The following is a 21,203-nucleotide window of genomic DNA, read 5'->3' on the forward strand; positions in this document are numbered from 1 at the left end:
CTCTCCTTTTTAGCATTTCAGTTATTTTTAGTTAAAGAAAAACAGCCTTTTCCAAGGGTGACAAATTGAACAGAAGGAAGCACGGTGTGGGCTGCTCAGAGCTCTTGCTTCAGGATCTGGAGGTGAAGAAAGAAGGCCCTCCCAAGAACTCAGGGTGATTGGCCAGCAGAGGGATGACTTTGATGACTTTGGTCACTGGATTTGTCGAAGTAGGCTCTAAAGGTGATTTTCACCTGTGAGTTTGTTGACATGATTAATATTATAATTCTTGGAGGCTATTCAATTAAGGAATGATGCAGGAAGCCAAGAGCGTGGATTCAGTTGGATTCTGAATCACACTCAGGAAATCATCTTAATCTGGTATAACCATAATTTCATTTTTCTTGGGGCAAATTCAAAGGAAGTTGAGGTCATTCTGGGGGTCAATTTCATGCATGGTGCTCCGGGCATTTAGGTGAGGTTGTGCATGAAGTTGGCATACTGTGCGGTGGTGGGATTGTCCATGGTGCTCTTGATGGGAAGGCCTGTCCTCACCACCATGATTCCCTGTACTCCTTTCTTTCTCTGAAGTGGCTTCAGTGTCTCCTCTACCTCTGCCATCTCCCACTGATTGGGTAGTTCTGTGACACTGGCACTCAGCCGCTCATTCTCTTTCTTTTAAAAAATTATCAGTTCTAAAAACAGATCCCTTTATCTCCCTGTTTGATCAGTAAAAAGCATCGGGTAAAAATGGAATCAGTTAACTAAAACATTAATTCTATTGCTAATGTAGCGAACAGCACACACTGCTTGTTCAGTGGTGGTGTTCTGCAGTATGTATGGTAGTACTGTGGGGTCTCCCTGGGAGATGAACCCCCAAACATGCACAGACACAGAGTTCTTCCCCACTTTTCCCCCTCCCCCTCCCCCTCCTCCTCCTCCTCCAGCCTGCTGAGGGGTAGGGGTGTTGAAGGAGAAGTTGCTAGCTCTTTTGCTTAGGATTTCTCACCTTACTCCAGCTTGGAGGGCCCCTTAGAGACCCTGGGCTCTGAAGGGATGCATTTCTTATATTTTTATCAGCTTTCACTTAGCTACTGCATTAGATTACAACATTCTTTGTAGCAACATTAAATATCAGAATAAAAATGATTTTCAAAAATACCCCTCATGTCTTCTCTTATAACTTGGACCACATTTTGAGTGCGTGCAGCTAAGTCCAAGGCATTCTTTCTTTGGCTGTATGTTCAGATGTCTTGTCTTCATTATGGAACAGCCCCACACAAGCCCCAAATTGCTCATATTTCACTTTTACGTCTTTCAGTTCACTTAGTATATTATTCTTAAATCATCTATTAAAATTCTTGACTAAGTTTCCTTTAATTTTTGCCTCTATACTTGATATCCCCTCTGCCCTAAAGCTTATACTCATTTTCTCCTTAAAGAAATACAGTAGGCCTAAATGATCTTGTTTCTGTGTATATTCCCCCCATGATAGGTTGTTCTTTTAGTGACTACCAGTCCTGGGCTCTCCACCTACCTTAGGATAGAGAAACTTAAATGTCATTGCCCATGTTTAGTCGAGGACCAGTAAATCTGATTAGTCACAATTAAGTCATCAGACCAGGAACCAAGAAAAAGGGCTTAAAAATGAAGGATGAAGCCATCTTTTATTAGAATATAGGTTCTTGGGGTCTGGATGGATCTCAGAAATAAATGAGATGTGTCTGGACGTTTGCTAGATGAAGAAACCAAAGACCTAGGAGGTTACTTCTCCTGGTCAAGTGCCACACAAATAGTGGTGAAGTTAGAACTGAAGTCTAAGTGGGGCACCTGGGTGGCTCAGTCAGTTAAGTGCCCAACTCTTGATCTCAGGTCACGATCGTCCAGCTCTTTATCTTGGCTCAGGTCATGATCTCACGGCTCATTGGTTTGAGACCCACATTGGACTCTGTGCTGACAGCCCCAGGCCTGCTTGGGATTCTCTTTCTCACCCTCTCTCTCTGTCCCTCCCTGGCGCGCTCACTCACTCTCTCTCTCTCAAAATAAACGAATAAACTTAAAAAAAAAAAAAGAACTGAAGTCTAAGTTTCTGGACATCTCCTAGCATAGCACTTTCATTCATTCATTTATTCATTATCTTCTTTCCTTCCTTCCTTCCTTCCTTCCTTCCTTCCTTCCTTCCTTCCTTCAGTATTTATTCATGCCTATCGTGTACATGTTTTCATAATAAACAGGGGACCAATAGTAATTTATTTTTGGAATTAAACACATGGACAAACGTGATCTCACAAGTAGGAGAGTACTAAATAGACACATAGAAATAAGAACAACTCTGGAAAATCTGATTAGGGTGGTCACTGTCACTATAGTGTAACACTTCGTTGTAACACACACCACACCACCTTTGCTGTAATACTATAGATATCTTGATCCAAAACAAGGCAAAAAGAACCAAAGGACAATAACAAAGTACACATACACTTTCAAACCCATACACAGAGATGGAGCTGCCTTAGATGTAATACGGCAGACAATTAGTACACTGACATTTTGGCAAAATTTCCAGGCATTTCCATAAACCCTTTTTGGATTCTTTTTCCCTCCAGCTCAGCAAGACGGTCACATTCTTCTGGGCCTCAGACAAACAATAGCCTCCAAATGACATTTAAGAACAACCCCCTAGCATGACAACGGAGGCTCAACCCGTCTCGGAAAAAGGAAGGTCACCATATGCCCCGTGCTCTTTGTGTACGGCCTCGCTGCCATTTTACAGCTGCCTTAGCCTTTTTATTTTACTTTGGAAGACAAGGGCTCAACTAAAATGCACAAAGGGGATTTAGGATTAAGCATCATCTTCTGTCTCTCCAACCTGTAACCTCTTTCATCCTAACAAAGGTGGGAGGAGCTGAAGAGAGAGCTAGGGCTAGCAGGAGGAGGGCCAGGAGGAAACCAGCAGACAATGGTGGGGGGGTGCAGGGGAGAGAGCCATCTTTTCTAAACTTGCTGTCCCTCTCACCCTCATTTTTTCTTCATCATACAGAAGCACCATCTGTTCACAGACTCGATGTGTCTGCATTTGTTTTCCTCAGTAACAGCTTATATAGGAAGCAGATTATGAAGGGAGCAAATATGCCACCAACTGGATCAGTGACTGTACATTGTTCATGCCCCTTAAAACTTTGCAGAAACACTGCAGCAGGCTCTGTGTGGGTCCTGACCCATTCCTGGCTCCGGTGTGCTGAGCTTGATTAGCACCACCTGACTTGGTTTAGCCCCTTTTATGCTAAAACCCCTCAGGGTTTATGCACTTGATTTATACTATATTTTAAAGTAGGCTTCAATGAGGTTTTCAAAATTTTTTCTAGCGTGCTAGCTTCACAAGAGCATAAACAATTTGAGAACAGGGAATTTTCTGTCTGTTTGTTTGCTGTATGCCCTTTTCTCTGGTCAACCACACAATTGACTTTATAATATGTTGACATTTGGCAAAATTTCCAGGCATTCTTTTTAATATGTAGACTTATTTGATCATACTTTCAGAACTAACGTGAGAATAAGTTACAGGAGAGAGAAGTGGTTATAGATATCAAAATACCACTTTTTGCTACCTCAAAATAGAAAAGATATACTGTACATTTTTAGGCATCCCTGAAGAAATGATCCAGGTACAGTGATCTTCACACTGGGTCAGAGTATGTCCCAGTTATGTGACTCTGACATGCAAAAAGGCCCACATACAATTCCATACAGCTGATATACTCAAGATTACATCCTCAGATATCATCGGACATTTTAGTTATTTAAAAATTTTCAGTTATGCATAATGCTGCGTCAAATCTTTGAGCATGGAGCTTTTTCTATTTTTAGAATTATTTTCTTAGGCTGTATTATAGGAAGTGGAAGTATAAAATCAAATGAGTGATTTTGTTTTTGTTTTTGTTTTTTTAATTTAAATTCAAGTTAACATATAGCATAGTATTGGTTTCAGGAGTAGAATTCAGTGATTCATCACTTACATACAATACCCCTGGCTCATTCCAGCAAGTGCCCTCCTTAATGCCCATCACCCATTTAGCCCATCCCCTCACCCAGCATCCTCCAGCAACCTTCAGCTTGTTCTCTGTATTTAAGGGTCTCTTATGGTTTGCCTCCCTCTCTCTTTTTATCTTATTTTATTTTTCCTTCCTTTCCTCTATGTTCATCTGTTTTGTTTCTTAAATTCCACATAAGTGAAATCATACATTTGTTTTTCTCTGACTGACTTATTTTGCTTAGCATAATGTACTTTATCCATGTTCTAACCACGTTATTTCATTCTTTTTGATCACTGAGCAATATTCCATTGTATATATACACCACATCTTGTTTATCCCTTCATTAGTCAGTGAACACTTGGACTCTTTCCATAATTTGGCTATTGCTGATAGTGCTGCTATAAACATTGGGGTGCATGTGTCCCTTCAAATCAGCATTTTTGTATCCTTTGGATAAATACCTAGTAGTGCGATTGCTGGATCATAGGGTAGTTCTGTTTTTAACTTTTTGAGGAATCTCCATACTATTTTCCAGAGTGGCTGCACCAGTTTGCATTCCCACCAGCCATGCAAAAGTGTCTCCCTTTCAAATAAGCGATATTTTGAATTTAATTTTCAAACTCTACTATTGAAGAAAAGCTTACTATTTTGAGTAAGGATATGAAAGTCAGGACCACTGGTGCATCATTGCATTTATATACTTTCACCCAAACTTTATTGAATAGCCTTGGTATATCACTTTACTAGTTTTCAGCTGTGAAACAAAATTTAATGTTTATTTCCCTGAAATATCCTTAAGATCTAGGAATATAAATTGCCATTAAAATTATTCCTTATTTTTCTTAGAAATTCAGTGAACATTTAGGGGTGCCTGGGTGGCTCAGTCGGTTGAGCATCGGCTCTTGATGTTAATTCAGGTCATGATCTCACCGTTGTGAGTTTGAGCCCCGCGTTGGGCTCTGTGCTGATAGCACGGAGTCTGCTTGGGATTCTCTTTCCCCCCCTCTCTCTGCCACTTCCTCGCTCGTGCTCTCTCTCAAAATAAATAAATAACCTTAATTAAAATAAAAAATTCAGTGAACACTTAAACACTTTGCTAGAGAATATGAGTGAGTAGATTGGATACTTACTTAAAACTTAAATGTACTATTCTGGCATATTATAATACATTCCGTACACACCATAAATTGACTAGACATCAAATTATAGAAGTGCAATAAAGAATTGTGAAATTTTAAGCTCTAAATGTCACGGATTAATAATTATATATTGATTTTTTTAAACAGCTAAATTTAACTCTTATAATTTTTTATCCTATTTCATATTTCCTTGGAGATTTTTACTGTGTTTTAAAAATTTAAATTAGATTAGTGGAGCAGAAAAAATCTCAGGATGTCCATTTTAAGTTGAAATTGCCATGTGGATTCTAAGAGTTATTTTAAGTTGAACTACTTGTGGTACTCGAACTTTTTCTTCGGTGAATACATCTAATTGCCTTGTGCTAATAATGTACACTTCTTAACAATTTATCTTTCATTACACTTGAGCATAGGCATTCTTTTGTTTGAAAGGAGCTTTTATTTTTCACCCAAAAATTTCTGCATATAAAATATGTGCACAGGACAACTTTAGTGACGTATCACAGTGGCCAGGCTTAATCACAAATATGCTGCTGTATCACTGAGTCTCATTCCTGTGTGTCCTGTTGGCACAAGTCCATGCTCTGACAATCTACCGATAAGCATAAAACCCTGTAACTTCTCACAGAATGACCTTGACCATTCCAATGTAAAGCTTATTATAATTAATGTAATAGCTCCCAGTTATCAGACAGAAGGTAGTCTCTGGGCAAGATTGTGAATTTTCATTAAATCTTCTATTTTCCCCAACTTGACTTTTCTTGGATCTGCTCTAATTTCTTTTGAGTTCCGAATCCATGCTAGTGTGCATGCCTGAGATAGGACTGTGTAGAGCTAATGAGTTGGGGGGGGGGGTGTGGAGAAGACCTGTCACAGTGTCCCTATTGAGCAAGGAAGCAGAGGTATTTTTCAACCATTCTGGCCAAGGGTTCCAGTGCTTAAACACAGGAGGGGAGGGGCACCTGGGTGGCTCAGTTGATTAAGTGTCTGACTTTGGTTCAAGTCATCATGTCAAAGTTCATGGGTTCAAGCCCCACGTCAGGCTCTGTGCTAACAGCTCAGAGCCTGGAGCCTGTTTCAGATTCTGTGTCTCCCTCTCTCTCTACTCCTACCCTGCTCGTGTGTGTGATCTCTCTGTCTCTGTCTCTGTCTCTCTCTCAAATATATAAACATTGAAAAAAAAAATAAACACAGGAGGGGATCAGATGTGTCCCTTTAAAGTCTTTTGTCTGTATCAGCTCAGAGTGTAAATACAGTGATAGAGGCACACCCAGGGTGTTATGCAAGCCCAGAATCACCTCTTGGGGTCCCTTACACACCTACAGATTTCTTTTACTTTTCCAGAAGTTTGGAAAAACAGAACCCACTGTTCACTGCATCCATCCTATACTGGAGAGTATTGCAAGTGGGAGTATGAATTCCTGCTGCTCATGTCCACAAACAAAGCATCTGCTCTTTCTCTTTGGATGACACCTCACAGAGGTACTCCAGACTTCTCCTTTCTCCTTAAGCCCCAGTCTCTCCGACAAGCATTCCCCTTGACCCACTTGAATTTGAGTGCACGTGATGTCCCTTGGATGTTTCCTTCTCTGTCACTCACTCATCTTTCCAGGCCTAAGCTCAAAACATTCTCTTACCAACTTCGCTTCCTACTCTGCATTATAGCTAATCTGCTACAGGGGAATGGTAGGTAGATTAACTCCACGGTGCTCACACAGATTCTGCTGCAAGGACCTGGAATGTGCTTCTTATGACTCCTGCCAGTCTTTCCCAGGGAATTGCCCTGGGCCAGGGTTATGCCCTTGGCCTGACGCTGCCTGCATGCAGTGACTGGCCAAAGAAAGGAAGAGGGAAATAGGGTCACCAGCCTTGGCCACCTGCCACCATATCACAGTTCAGTCCTTCCGCCTGCCAGTCCTTCTCCTTTCTCTCCCTCACAGGTGGCTGCTGCTGAGAACTGTGCCCCCACAAAACTTCTTGCATGCAAATCTCAGAGTCTTATGGTCTGTTTCCAGGGAATCTGATCTGTGATGGGGCATAATTTAGGTGCTACCATATGCTACTTTGTAACAAGATCATTTTTATTGATTATAGCATTTTTATTTTTTAATGTATTTTATTATTTTATTTTTTTTTAATTAAAAAAAAAATTTAATGCAATCTTCACCCCCCAACGTGGCACTTGGACTCCAGAGATCCTGAGATCAAGGTTCAGGATCTGCTCTGCTGACCAAGCCAGCCAGGAGCCCCCTGATTATGCCATTTTTAGGTGATGCTAGATCTCCACAGGGACCAATAAATAGTTTTGAACCAATAGAGAATTAAGACAGACAAGTTAGGCAAGTATGGGATCAAAACATCACCTTTATTACCAAGAAAGCTGATTCCAGGAATAGGACCTATATCTGCAGAAATTAGATGGAAACACCTCTGTTATCAGCCACAGCGGTGCTGGACCAAAGCCAGCCCCACAGAACGCGCACAGGTGGGCACAGAGGAAGAAGGCAGGCCTTTCCAGAGGATGACTGAGGCTTTGCGCTTTGTCTCAAATGCATCCATGAGTTCATCACTTCACCTTCCCCGGGGAGGAAGGAATTGAGAGGTGAGCCCAGGAATGTTATGCTAGGTAGCTTCCTACCTATGGGGTGGGGAAACAATTCTCTCCTCAGTAGGTGACAATCTCCCTTTTGAATTCTTGGAAATTTAGTCCTTTAACAGATAATTTTCAAATATCACTAATACCTACCATGTGACAGGCACTGTTTTAGGGAACCCAGATGTGAACAATAGGCAAAAATCCCTGTCCTTGTGGACGTTACAGTCTAGTAGGGGACACAGAGAATAAACAAGGGAAATAAGGAAAATATAAAGTGGGAAGGGTGGTTAGGAGTGAGCAAGAGAAACCATAAAGTGGGGAAGGGCAAATGAGGGATTGTGAGGGATGGTGCTTTCACACGGAGAAAGCCTCCCACCACTTGAATACAAGGGGACTGGGGAGTTCGTATCTGCCAGTGGAACTGTGCTACCCATTCCAATTCACATCCCCTCTGACATTCCCTCTCTCCCAGATTCTTACTGCTCTGCAACATGAGCGTGTACTGCAGCCTTGCAGCCTTCTAGTCCATCCTTTTCAGGGGCAACTATAGTAGGTGGCCTTGACTGTGGCCTTGAAGATATGAGCATTCTAGGTGTTTACCCCTGGCAGAAGGTCAGCATTCCTTCTCTGTCTGCAGGCTTGCTCTTTGCCAGACCCCAGTGCTGGTCTAGCTGGCTGTGACTCAATCAGCTCTGAAGGGACTTGTACCACTTAAATCCAGTTAGAGGTCAGCTCATGCAGCTACATGTGTAGTTTCATCTTTGCTGCTGTAATATGAACCCCAGAATGAGAGATTCTGTCAGCAGTTGGAAATTAGGAATGGATTGGGGGAGTCCTGGCATGGTGGATATTTCTCACTTTGTGTTCCTCCTGCCTTCTGGCAATAGCCCCCCTTTCTTGGGGGGAGCTGTTTTCTCTACCCTATATGGATCAAATGGGGAATTTATACTTTTACATGATCCCACTTGCCTGTACATAGTGTTTAGTCAAAAGGTAGGCCCGTGGCCAAGCAGGACTAATCATGGAAGTCACTGCTCTGACCACAGTGACCTGTCCCGAGTGGGTGACTCAGGAAACCAATCAAACTCCCCTAGGGTTTCAATAACTAAACCTGGGTGGTAGAGAACTTTTTTCTCTTGAGGAGAAGCTGGGAGATGTGAGTCCATAGCTGCGGCAGCCATGCCTCTGTTCTGTGAAGAAAACTGGACTGTGGTAGGAGAGAAAGAAGCCAGTCTTCAGAGAGAGGAAGAGATGAGAGTGTGATTAGCCTGAATTCCTGGCTCCAGGAGTCTCTAGCCACACTCCTGCCCTTTAGGTCCTTGAGCGAGTACCTTCCCATTTTCTCCTTAGTGGGATCGGGTTGGGTCTGTCACTTGGAATCAACAGAGTCATGACCGCCATACTTGGAAGAACCCAGAGAGTTCAGGCTAGCTTCCCTATATCTTCTCCCTACCTTCTTTGGAGGATTACTTCTTCCATGAAGCTTTCTCCGACTGTCCCAAGTAGAATCAACTCTTCCTCCCTCCTTTGTGCCCACACAGCTCTCCCATTTCTTCATTCTCATCTCTTGTCTTTGCGGGGCTTATAATCCATAGTGTACTTACTGGTTTACCCATCTGTTCCCACTTAGAGGGTAGAGATTGGTCTTCCTCTTGTTTGTATTCCCACAGTTGGCACATAGGTGCTTAGTATATGTTTGTTTGTTGATTGTAATGAATACATGGATGGACAGATAGATAAGTACCACCATCATTCAGCAGGTGCCTCTATATGCTGGTCCTTTAGTGAAGATTTCAAAATCCAGAGATTCTCTGGGCATTGAATTAATTCTGAGATATTGGAGAGATTTTGAGATCTCTTTCCCTCCCTCTCCCCCTCCCTTTCCCCTGCTCCCTCTCTGTCTCCCCCTTTCTCTATCTCTCCCTCCCTCTCTCCTTCACTCTCTCCCTTTTTTCCTCCCTCCCTCACTCTCCTTCTCCCTCTGCCTCTGCCTCTGCCTCTGCCTCTCTCTCTCTCTTTTTCACACACACACATCTCATTTATGGCATTCACTTCTTTCTGATTTTTTTTTTGGTCTTTTGCATAGAGATCATGTACTTTTTAAGAGCAAGAGTCATATTTTATTCATTTTTGCACCTTCTAGGGCACCCAGAAGTGCCTCTAGTGCCTAGAGGAAGTGGAGTTAAATATTTTTTGGGTAAAGCATTTGCAATTTGGGTTTAGCTAGTTCAGATCATTTACACAGGTTTCTCCAAAGAGGTTTGTATGGCAAGTCACTGGCTTCTTCATTTTCAGATAAATTTTATATGTAATAGCATTAATGAATATTGTGAAAAGACAAAGGGATCTATGCACAATACCACAGTATTACGTCCAGTGTATGTATAACTACTCCATGTGGCAGGATACTCCTCAAGAAACATCAATTGGTGGGACACTTCTTCCTCGTGTAGACTGTCTAGCATATTGACCCATCCTTCCAAATGCCAACAGGTCCCTCCATCGTTGTGGCAAATCAAAAATGCCAGGATAGTTAATTCCTTTTAAAGTTAGCCACTTTACCACCTTGATGCATATAATTCCACTTTTTTTTTTCAACGTTTTATTTATTTATTTGGGACAGAGAGAGACAGAGCATGAATGGGGGAGGGGCAGAGAGAGAGGGAGACACAGAATCGGAAACAGGCTCCAGGCTCTGAGCCATCAGCCCAGAGCCTGACGCGGGGCTCAAACTCACAGACCGCGAGATCGTGCCCTGGCTGAAGTTGGACGCTTAACCGACTGCGCCACCCAGGCGCCCCTAATTCCACTTTTCAATCCACATGTGTATAAATAAAAATAGCATCATGCTATATGTTCTGTTGTGTAACCTGCATTGCCTCTTAACAATATATTATAAACACCTCTTTGTTGGTGATAGAGACATTTATCTAACATTATCTTTAATGGCTGGCAGATTATTTTATTGTCTGAATGTACTCTAATTTAATTTCCTCAATCCCCTATTGCTGGGACTTTTGGTTGCTCCCAATATTCATGATTATTAACAGAACTGCAGTGAACCTCCTTGTTACACCTTTTCATAATCCATCATTGTTTATTTATGATGATAAGCTCCTAGAGTGGAATGTACATTTTAAAATCTTTTGAGACATACTTACAAATGCCCTTCCCCAGAGCCTTTGGTTTGAGTTGCTTTTATAGCTTTCCTTGTAGCCATTGAACCAACTCCTTGTCACCCTTTGGTGACTCCAACGTAATGCCAAGGGAACCCTGTTTTCCCCAGACCTTCTCAAAGTCTCTCCCAAGTCCCCAAATTAATTCTAGTTTTTTACCACAATTTTTCCTCAGAGTGACCTGTTTTGTTGTTTAAGGACCACCCTGAAATTATTGGGGTACAGAGACACAAGAACTATTTTAAAAGTCAGGAAAAGTAGAAAAACCTATAGAGAGCTTCACAGGCATGCCATAGGATAAATGGAGTTTGATCATTATGTCTCTTACATATTATTTTGAGTATACTCATTATATAGCTTTAAAATGCTATTTTGAAATGCCACATATTACTACTTAAGATGTAAACAACTCATTCTAGGTTAAAAACTGTATGGTCAGAAGGCTTCAAAAATAGTAACTCTATGGCTAGAAGGCTTCAAAAGTAATGCCTGATGTACAGTTTTGAAATATGGAACACAATTGCTGTTCACCAGCAGGCCTGAGGCAGCCAGTACAGTCAAAAGCTGACACGCCTGTGCCTCTCATGGAAGCTTCTAGAGCACAACTAGGTAAGGCAAGACTTGGACCCAAAGTCCTATGCTCAGTTGACTCACAGCCACTACTTATCTCTACGTGAAGTCACAATACAGATGCCAAAATTTCACTTTCCCCAATTTTCTATTTTTGCTAATTGCATTTACCTTGCTCTTTTCCTTTATATTCTACACATGTTTGACATTTTAAAAAGGTGTTTTAGCCTCTGAGTTTAAGCAAATTGGTCCACAGAACTCCCCAGTGAGTAGCAAGCTCAGAGTTAATATTCATGGTGTCCTAAATGTTAACATTACCGTCAAAGCAGCTTGGTTTGCCTTGGCTCCAGCTAAGTTTAAATTGTATTTACAGAGTTACTTGCTTTTTTTTGTGTGTGAGTCAGAATATCCAGCTAAACTTGGTCAGCTCTTTCACTACTATTCTTCACATAGGACAGTTAAATTATAATGTTACTTTTAAAAGCAAAGAATCCATAGTAGGTTTGTGTTTGTACAAGAGAATGCTTTTCTGCCAGAGGTGAGGATCTTCTGGGCCTTATGTTCTGGAATGTCTTCTTTAGTAAAGAAGAGTAAACAAATCTCTGAAATTATTGGAGAATGGTTCTTTCATTTTGGTTTTTAAAAAATGCTTGCTTATTTAATATTCTGTTAATGAGAAGGCATAGAGGACAACCAAAGTTGAGAGGATTGATAACAAAATGTGTAGCATACTATTCACTGAAAAGTAACTCTGAGGGCACCTGGGTGGCTCAGTCAGTTAAGTGTCTGACTCTTGGTTTCGGATCAGGTTGTGATCTCACAGTGTGTGAGTTCCAGCCCTGTTTCAGTCCCTACACTGACAGGCTGACAGCACAGGGCCTGCTTGGGATTCTCTCGCTCCCTCCCTCTCTCTCTATGCCCCTCACCTGCTTGTGCCTGTGCTGTCTCTCTCTGTCTCTCAAAATAAATAAGCATTAAGAAAAAAAGTGACTCTGAAAAACAAGGTCCTGATACTTTATCAACACTAAATAACAAAGGCAGTTATTTCCAGATGTATGTGGAGTTAAAATACTCTCATATTACACATTCATATTTTTTCTTACCATTAGTCCCTTCTTTGGAATTCCCACAGCACACTCAGAAATACCTACTACCATTCATATTGTCGTCCTTGGCTATGAGGAATAATACTAGACATTTCTATGAAGATGATATTTTCTTTAGAACCATTGCTGTTTCTTTATTTGTCAGAGAAATATATGAGCCATGTCTTATATTGAATGTGTATCCCAAATGTTCCCGATTCATCACTCTGGAATTTCTGTCACATTCATCTGAGGCCCCATTCTGTTTAACAGTCTTGTAATGTCCACGTATCTCTTCTGGCTGTGTCTCGTCTAATCTGGTTTTCTGCCTCCCCACCATTGCTCTGCGCTCCCCCCATTTTGTGACCGGTTTTCTGTTCTATTGTTTTCTCTATCCTACTTTATCCTGACAGTGGACACAGACCCTTCCTGCAATCCCCCAGTGGAAGTTGAGACCAAGCTATAACTTTTGAGGGTTGGGACTGTGGGAAATGAATTAAATCCCAGAGGCGAAGACTGCAGACAGGATTGCTTACAACATCAGTCACCCCATCCATCACAGGGATACCCACCTGGACACCTTTCTTCCTAGACCCTGTCAACAACCACTTTGCAGGACCTACTTATCTTCTTTAAATGGGAGACAATTGCCCCTTGCCACAAGTAGCATGTTTATGTTTCCCTCTCTGGAGTCCAGACCCAACATCTTACAGATTGAGAAAAAGGAAAAGATTCTTCTTTAACTTTGTGTAGGAATTTGGGTAAGCATTGTTCCTTCCCAAGATTATAGATATTTGAATTTGTTTACTTCTTTTAGGGGCAACTCCATCCTCATGACCTTGCCCTTTGATTTATAAAAGACTTGAAAATTCACTAGTTTGATGTCAATACATGTCCCAGAAATTGATGACGTAGGTTTGGGGCTTTTGCAGAGGGGTCAGTGTTGGGCTTTGGCATTTCCAGTCTTCTGACATGAGGGCACTTCCTATGGCCTATTGGAGTCTATGTTGCCTAAATCCACATTAATAAGGCCACATTTTTCCTGAAGGAAACTAATTTGCAGAAGTATAGGTCCCATCAAAAACCACATCTAACTGACGTTATTGAAAAAGACACTGAACTTCCCAGTCAGAATGTATGCATTCTGGTCTTTCCCAAGAACAACAAGAGTATTTGTTTTACATTTGCACATACCTGAGTGATGTGTCTAGAAGCATGTAGAGGCAGTACTAGAAAAGAGATTTTATTGTCCATCATTCTACAGCAAATTTTTCCCCAAATGCAAACCAAAAAAGTTTCTATAAATCAAATAAGTATGAGAAATACAAGATTTTTTTTCAGATCAAATATGTCTCAAGACTTTTCATTTGCTCTGTCCATTATGCCTCTTCCAGGGATGGTATAACATGTTTCTTAAACTTTTGACCCTTAAATTCCCACCCCCTGTCCCCCACTCACAAAGAATTACGTTTCTAGATTTCTAATAAAGATTGGATGGATAAAGATGAGACCCTCTGTCTTCCTTGGTTAAGGACACACAGTTTACATCCCATTACTAGGATATGCTTAGAATTAAATTTCTAGCCTGCCCCAGGGAATAGAGAGAAATCCCAGAAATCCTGTGATCTGGCAGCTTTAACATCGTGAAACAATCTGTTCCACTCCAGATGGCTTTTGTCCAGGGAGCCCATATGGCATGGCAGACCCAAGCATCCAGAATCTCTGGTTTCCTACCTTTTTCTCTTGTTCTCTCCTTTCTTTCCTCATCCTGAAAGGTTTAGGCATGTACACTGTGAGAATTTTTTCTCTCTCTTATCATTTTAGAACCCTTCCTGATAGGTCATTGTATTAAAAAAATATTTTCTAGAAGGTTTTTGAGGAACAAATCTGCCACTACTTATCAGACTTGAGAAGATTTTAATTTTTTGGTGAGGCAATGATCATGTAATGTTTAGTTTCTGGTAATAGTCACACACAGTAGTTTATCAGTAGTCAATTAATCATTCATGTAAAATAAAAATGTAAACATTGTGATACTATAAATGTGAATGTATAATGCTTGTTTCAAGATTTCCTCTACCATCCTGGGACACATGGGTGGCTCAGTCAGTTAAGCCTCCCACTTCAGCACAGGTCATGATCTCATGGTTCATGAGTTCGAGCCCCATGTCAGGCTCTGTGCTGACAGCTCAGAGCCTGGAGCCTACTTCGGATTCTGTGTCTCCCTCTCTCTCTCTGCCCCTCCCCCCCTCAAAAATAAACATTAAAATTTTTTTAAAAAAGATTTCCTCTACCATCCTTCATCTTTAGATGATGAATCTGTGTAGTGACCACAAACTCTTCCTCAGTAAAAAGCAAACATTTATCATATAGGTCAAGTTAATTCCATGTCAAGAAGGCTTGTGGTACTAAGCTGTAAATGTAAATGTGAAAAGATGTAAATCATTACATTTACATTTACTTCAACCTCTTGGAGGCCTGTAAAATGCCCTACCTGTCCTCAAGAAATGTCAATAAAAGAGTAATGTGAAGGAACCTATCTGTGCTAATAAAAAATTTGGGGAGTAGCACCACAGTTTACTTTAATGCATGTGGTCACAGTATGCACATACACTCATAACAAGTATTTCATTTAAAGAAGCTGGAAAACAAGATACCTACTGAGTGGATGTATTTGTCTCAGTAGGCCACAATGGACAACAATGAACGTGAAATGGTTGGCTCATCAATCAGGCTATTGATCCCTGTCACAGTATTGAAGAGTCCCATGTACAGTATTGGTTTGTGGTGGGATTAAGGAGGGAGAACTGTTGTGGGGACGAAAGAGAGAGAAAAGTTGTAGGAAAGTCAGTAAATAAGTTTCCCGAAGAGGAAATGAGCTTTTCACACAGACACGTTGATCTGCCTTTGCAGAGTCAACTGGAATAAGAACTAATATATATCTTTTTGGTCCTAAATTTATAAAGCTCATCTATGAGGAAATAGAACAGTAAAGACTTTATTTTACTTATTTGTTATTTCCCCAGTAACATTATTTCTATGACTTGCCAGCGACAGAGACCTAGTGAAAACAGGAGGGTTTATTCTTCACTGCCAGAAGGAAACAGAAAGTGGCAGGAGATCAAGGGGGTGGGGATTTCTTGTTGCTGAAAATAGGGTAACACATTTGAGATTGCTCAGTATTAGTAGTAATTATTTTTGTATGTGTGTGATGCTCCCAGAACAGTTTATCAAAACCTCCACTGTAGCACATAACACTGCATTAAAATCTCTTATTTGCAGTCCTCAAATAGATTTGTGAACAACTAGGCCATATCAAAAGATTTAATGTAGAAATTTATAGACGTAGAAAATCTCAAGCTTTCTCTTCCACGGAACTGTGAAGGCTCTCAATAGTAGGGAGAGGCACCCACAGAAGAGGTGTAGTGGAACACAGTAGGTGGTAAGGAGGCACCAGTGAAAAGAATATGATTCCTGTATTGGTTAAGATGTTTTTGGCTGCAAGTAACAAAACATCCTAATGGTGATTTAAGTCAATAGGGGTTTGCTTTTCTTACATAGAGAAGTCTGGGGATCGACAAATGCTGGATGTCAGTTCAGCAGCCCAGTATAGATCTAGAATGCTCAACCTTTCCTTCATGGTGGCAAGATGTCTCCTGCAGCACCAGCCACCACATCCACATTCAAGGTAGTGCCTGGACAAGGTAGTGCAATTGTTGCTTCTAGTATCCATTCATTCATTCAACACATATTTTACTGAGAACCTGCCATGTGCCAATACTAAAGTGGGCACTGTGAATAGAAAGACAAGAGAAGACAAAGAGTAGAAAGGAGAATATTGTATGTTTTCATCCTTTCTTTCAGGAAAACAGATGTCTCCCTAGGAGCCTTCCAGAGGCTACTGTTTCATGGGCAAGTCATAGATCCATGCCCCCTGCTAGTTCAATCACTGGTAAAGAGTGGTTAGAAGATTACAGCCTTCCACCAGTCATAATTAATCTTCTGAGGCTAGGGGAAGGACTGTTCTTCCCTGAGAACATGTGACAATTATAATTCCTGGATTTTATCTGCAGTTGTTGCTCCTAGTATTCATTCATTTATCCAACAAAGAATTATTGAGCATGTGCTCTGTACTAGATCTAAGCAAGGTACTGGGGAAAGAGAGATGCATAAGACAAGGAGTTCCCAATATTCTAGAAATGAAAACAGTGCAAACAGTGAGTTGTAATGCGGTGTGATACGATGAATTAAGGTGATGTTAGGAGTGGACAGAATCCCAGAAAGAGTTACAAATTTCCAAGGAGAGAGAGAGGGATAGATTGAGATAAATGAAGATGTCCTAGAAGAGAGGATATTACAGTAGGCCGTTGGGGGATAAATGGGATTCCATAGATCATAGAAGGTTTGAAGATGGAAGAGAGGTGGTGAGGGACTCAGGAGTCTCTGACCTAGTTGCAGTGATCATGGGGTGCTTGGAGTCTTTATTTCCCTATGGAAGACAGCCTTTTCCCAGGTCTCTGTATTGGCTAATTGTGCCATTCGTTCAAGGAGTGTGAGGCAATGAGTAGTGGATGCAGAGGAAGGCCGAATCTACCTTGGAATCTCCTCTTTGAACAAAAAAGGTCTTCTATTAAAGTTGCAATCTCTTCAACCTTTCTTTTGTCCTGCCAAACTAAGAGACAGGAGAGTTAAAGTTCGCCATTTGGCACAGAAAGATCAAACCTTCAGAGAATCAGAAGGGAGGGGACAGTGTTCCCCTCATTGTTCCTGATGCATTTCTAACCTGTCACCCTCACTTCAGTAACTTTATTGGCATGACAAGGCGCACAAAAAGCTTTCCAGCTGCAAGCTCTACTGCTCACAAGAAAGGGGAAGGCCTGAGGTCCCCCATTATATTCACGGGGGAGCTTCAGAGTAGGAAGGGGCCCAGCGTCTGTCTGCATATTAGACAAGTCCAAACAGTTCCAGACAAGGAAGACTTCCAAGTTCCCCCAAGTGCTAATCCATAAAAGACCTGGTTGGTCTTCTTTATAAACCTAATCCTTCTGTCAATAGCAGTTAGGAGTCTGAGTACACACTGCTTCAGAAGCACTGGGTTGTACCAGCCCTTTTCTGAATTAGTTGCTGAGCAAGTACACAGCAAGCCCTTTAGAAAGCATGGGGTTATGACATCTGACCTTAGAGAAACCAAGTGACATAATCCAACTCTACACAACTCTATTTTGGGTCTGACTAATGAAAATCCCCTACTGAGGAGGAAGAAGGATCTTCAGTTTTAGGATGTATCTGAGGGTATAGGAAGAGATTAACTCTGACGGTTTTATTCTGACCTAAAGATATACAATATCTTTTAAGCTACAGCTTAAAAAATAGTCTTGATCTCTCAGAAAGGAAAATTAAATGTGGTTTGGGGAGGAATGTCTTGGACTGGAGTAAATATTGGATGCTGTAACCTGGTAGGATGTTGCTGAAACTCAGACATGTTTTCTCTGAGCTAGAAGAAAGTATGCCAAGTTTATCAGCAATGGTCCTTAGCATCAGAGGCTGTAGATGCCTGGCAACTGGTGGGCAGGAGATTTCCATGGAGACCATATAATCCAGAGGCATCAACTTTTCCTTCCACTACATTTTTGCAAGGGGTCATGTTTTTCTTTAGTGCGTCTGGTCACCATCTAGAGAATTCAGTTAATAAGGGAATCAGAAAGAAGACTGAGCAAACTGAGTGCCTGAAAATAGTTCTTTCTTAAGAGAGTGCATAATATTTAAAGGTATTTTTTAGTTGAAAATAGAACTACCCTATGAATCAGCAATCACACTGCTAGATACTTACCCGAAGAATACAAAAATACTAATTCAAAGGGATCCATGCACGCTGGTGTTTATAACAGCATTATCTACAATAGCCAAGTTATGGAAACAGCCCAAGTGTCCAATGATTGATGAATGGATAGAGAAGATGTGGTATATGTATACACACACACACTAACACACACTAAACGGAATATGTACACACACACACACACACACACACACACACACACACACACACTAAATGGAATATTACTTAGCCATCAAAAAGAATGAAATCTTGTCATTTGCAATGACATGGATAGAACTAGAGAATATTATGCTAGGCAAAATAAATCAGTCAGAGAAGGACAAATACCATATGATTTCACTCATATGTGGAATTTAAGAAACAAAACAAATGAGCAAAGGGGGAAAAAAGAGAGGCAAACTAAAACAGAGTCTTAACTTAGAGAACAAATTGGTGATTACCACAGGGGAGGTGGGTGGAGGGATGGATTAAATAGATGATGAGGGTTAAAGAGTGCACTTGTGATGAGCACTGGGTGATGTATGGAAGTGTTGAATCACTGTATTATACATCTTAAACTAATATAACACTGTATGTTAACTAACTGGAATTTAAATAAAAACTTAAAAAATAAATGATGAACACACCAGAAAAAATATGCATAAAGAGATTTTTTAAAGTCTATTTATTTATTTTGAGATAGAGAGCACAAATGGGGAAGGGACAGAGAGAGAGAAGGAGAGAGAATCCCAAGCAGGCTCTGTACCACCCGTGCAGAGCCCCGTGTAGGGCTTAAACTCTTGAACTGCAAGATTGTGACCTGAGTGGAAGTCAGACACTTAATTGACTGAGCCACTCAGGTGCCCCTAAAGGGATTTTTAAAATGGTAGAAACAGGTTCAGTTTTGCATGACATAAAACAAGAAGTTATTCTTCCTGCCAGAAAGTGAGAAGTCAAAAGGAAGATTAGGACACAAAAGAATAGAACTATATCCTCTCTTTGCACAATTGAGTTATGCATGAGTTACATTTGCAAACGTGATACAAAAGGGTGAAGAAATTCCTACACAGTTCCAAATTCTACAGATCTGTTTTCCCGATTTTAAATAGGAAAACTTAGGATAACAATAAATGAACATTTCTAGAAATCTAGCTTTATATATCAGACAATGAAGAACATTATTATAGGAGTATGATAAGTTAAGCTATTTCTTATCCTACGTATTTCTTTCCATTTTACTGTTTTTAATTAGATATATTTGGCATATTGTGAAGAATATTTTTAAAATAAATTTTTTACTGGGGTGCCTGGGTGGCTCAGTTAGTTAATAAGCATCCGATTTCAGCTCAAGTCATGATCTCACGGTTCGTGAGTTCAAGCCCCGTGTCGGGCTCTGTGCTGACAGCTCAGCGCCTGGAGTCTGCTTCAGATTCTGTCTCTCTCTCTCTCTCTCTCTCTGTCCCTCCCCTGCTCGTGCTGCCTCTCTCTCTTTCTCTCAAAAATAAATAAAACATTTAAAAAATTAAAATAAATTTTTTATTTTATAATAGTTTTAGATTTGTAAAATAGTTGCAAACCTAGTACAGCGGTTGCCCATATAACACCAATTTCCCCTATTGTTAACTTCTTACATTAGTATGGTACACCTGTAACAACTAATGAATGAATGCTGATACATGACTGTTAACCAAAGTCTATATTCTCTTCAGATTTCCTTTTTACTTAATGTCCTTTTTCTCTCCTGGGATCCCATCCAGGACACCGCATGATACTTAGTGATCACATCCCCTTAAGTTCCTCTAGACTATGATAGTTTCTTAGACTTTTGTTTTTGATGGCCTTGACAGTCTTGAGAAGTACTGGTCAGGTATTTTGTAGAATGCTCCTCAATATGGGTTTCTTTGATGTCTTTCTCATGATTAAACTGGGATTATGGGGTTTTGAGGGGAAGACACAGAGGAAAAGTGCCCTTGTCATCGTATCAAGGGCATATTGTATCCCCATGCCATCACCTTGATCACTGGCTGAGGAAATGTTTGTCGGATTTCTCTATAGAAATGGTACCCTTGCCTCTTCTTTGCATACTGCACTCTTTGGGAAGGAGTGGTCTTTTGATAATCATTCTCCTAGGTTTTGTCTCATTCTTGTCATTTTATATGTCCTTTTCCTTCCTCTCAGCAAGAGCCTGGAACTCCATGCACAAATAAGAGAAACCTGCCTTCTATGCTCTTCTACGAAGAAGTTATAAAAAAAGCAAAGAAAAACCTTTTTTTTGTGCTAGTAGAAAGTAATAGAAATAATTAGTTTTTATTTAGAGAAGTTCCTTTTTAGAGAAGTATGTAAAAAACTCTCTCAGCACATGAAATAGGATACATGCAATTTACTATAAGGCTGGAAATTGGATCACCAGGAAGGTATTTTTTTCATTAAAAAAATTTTTTTAATGTTTATTTTTGAGAGAGAGAAATAGAGAAAGAGAGAGAGTGTGAGTGGGAGAGGAGCAGAGAGGGAGAGAAAAAGAGAGAGAGGGACAGAGAATATGAAGTGGGCTCTGTGCTGACAGCAGAGAGCCTGATGCGGGGATCAAACTCACAAACCGTGAGATCATGACCTGAGCCAAAGTTGGATGCTTAATGAACTGAGCCACCCAAGTGCCCCTTAATTTTTTCCCAATGTTTGTTTATTTATTTTTTATTTAGAGAGAGAGAAAGAAAGTGTGTGTGTGTGTGTGTGTGTGAGAGAGAGAGAGAGAGAGAGAGAGAGAGAGAGAGCGCGCAAGCGAGCTGGGGAGGGGCAGAGAGAGAGG

The 21,203-nt window shown here is 40.7% G+C and overlaps 1 pseudogene; it reads right to left on the reverse strand.

Moving 5' to 3' along the window:
- Positions 1 to 283: 283 nt before the first annotated feature.
- Positions 284 to 600, reverse strand: LOC106988634 (dynein light chain roadblock-type 1-like; annotated as a pseudogene).
- Positions 601 to 21,203: the final 20,603 nt, after the last annotated feature.

The sequence above is a fragment of the Acinonyx jubatus genome, chromosome C1, assembly GCF_027475565.1.
Source record: "Acinonyx jubatus isolate Ajub_Pintada_27869175 chromosome C1, VMU_Ajub_asm_v1.0, whole genome shotgun sequence".
Lineage (NCBI taxonomy): Eukaryota > Metazoa > Chordata > Mammalia > Carnivora > Felidae > Acinonyx > Acinonyx jubatus.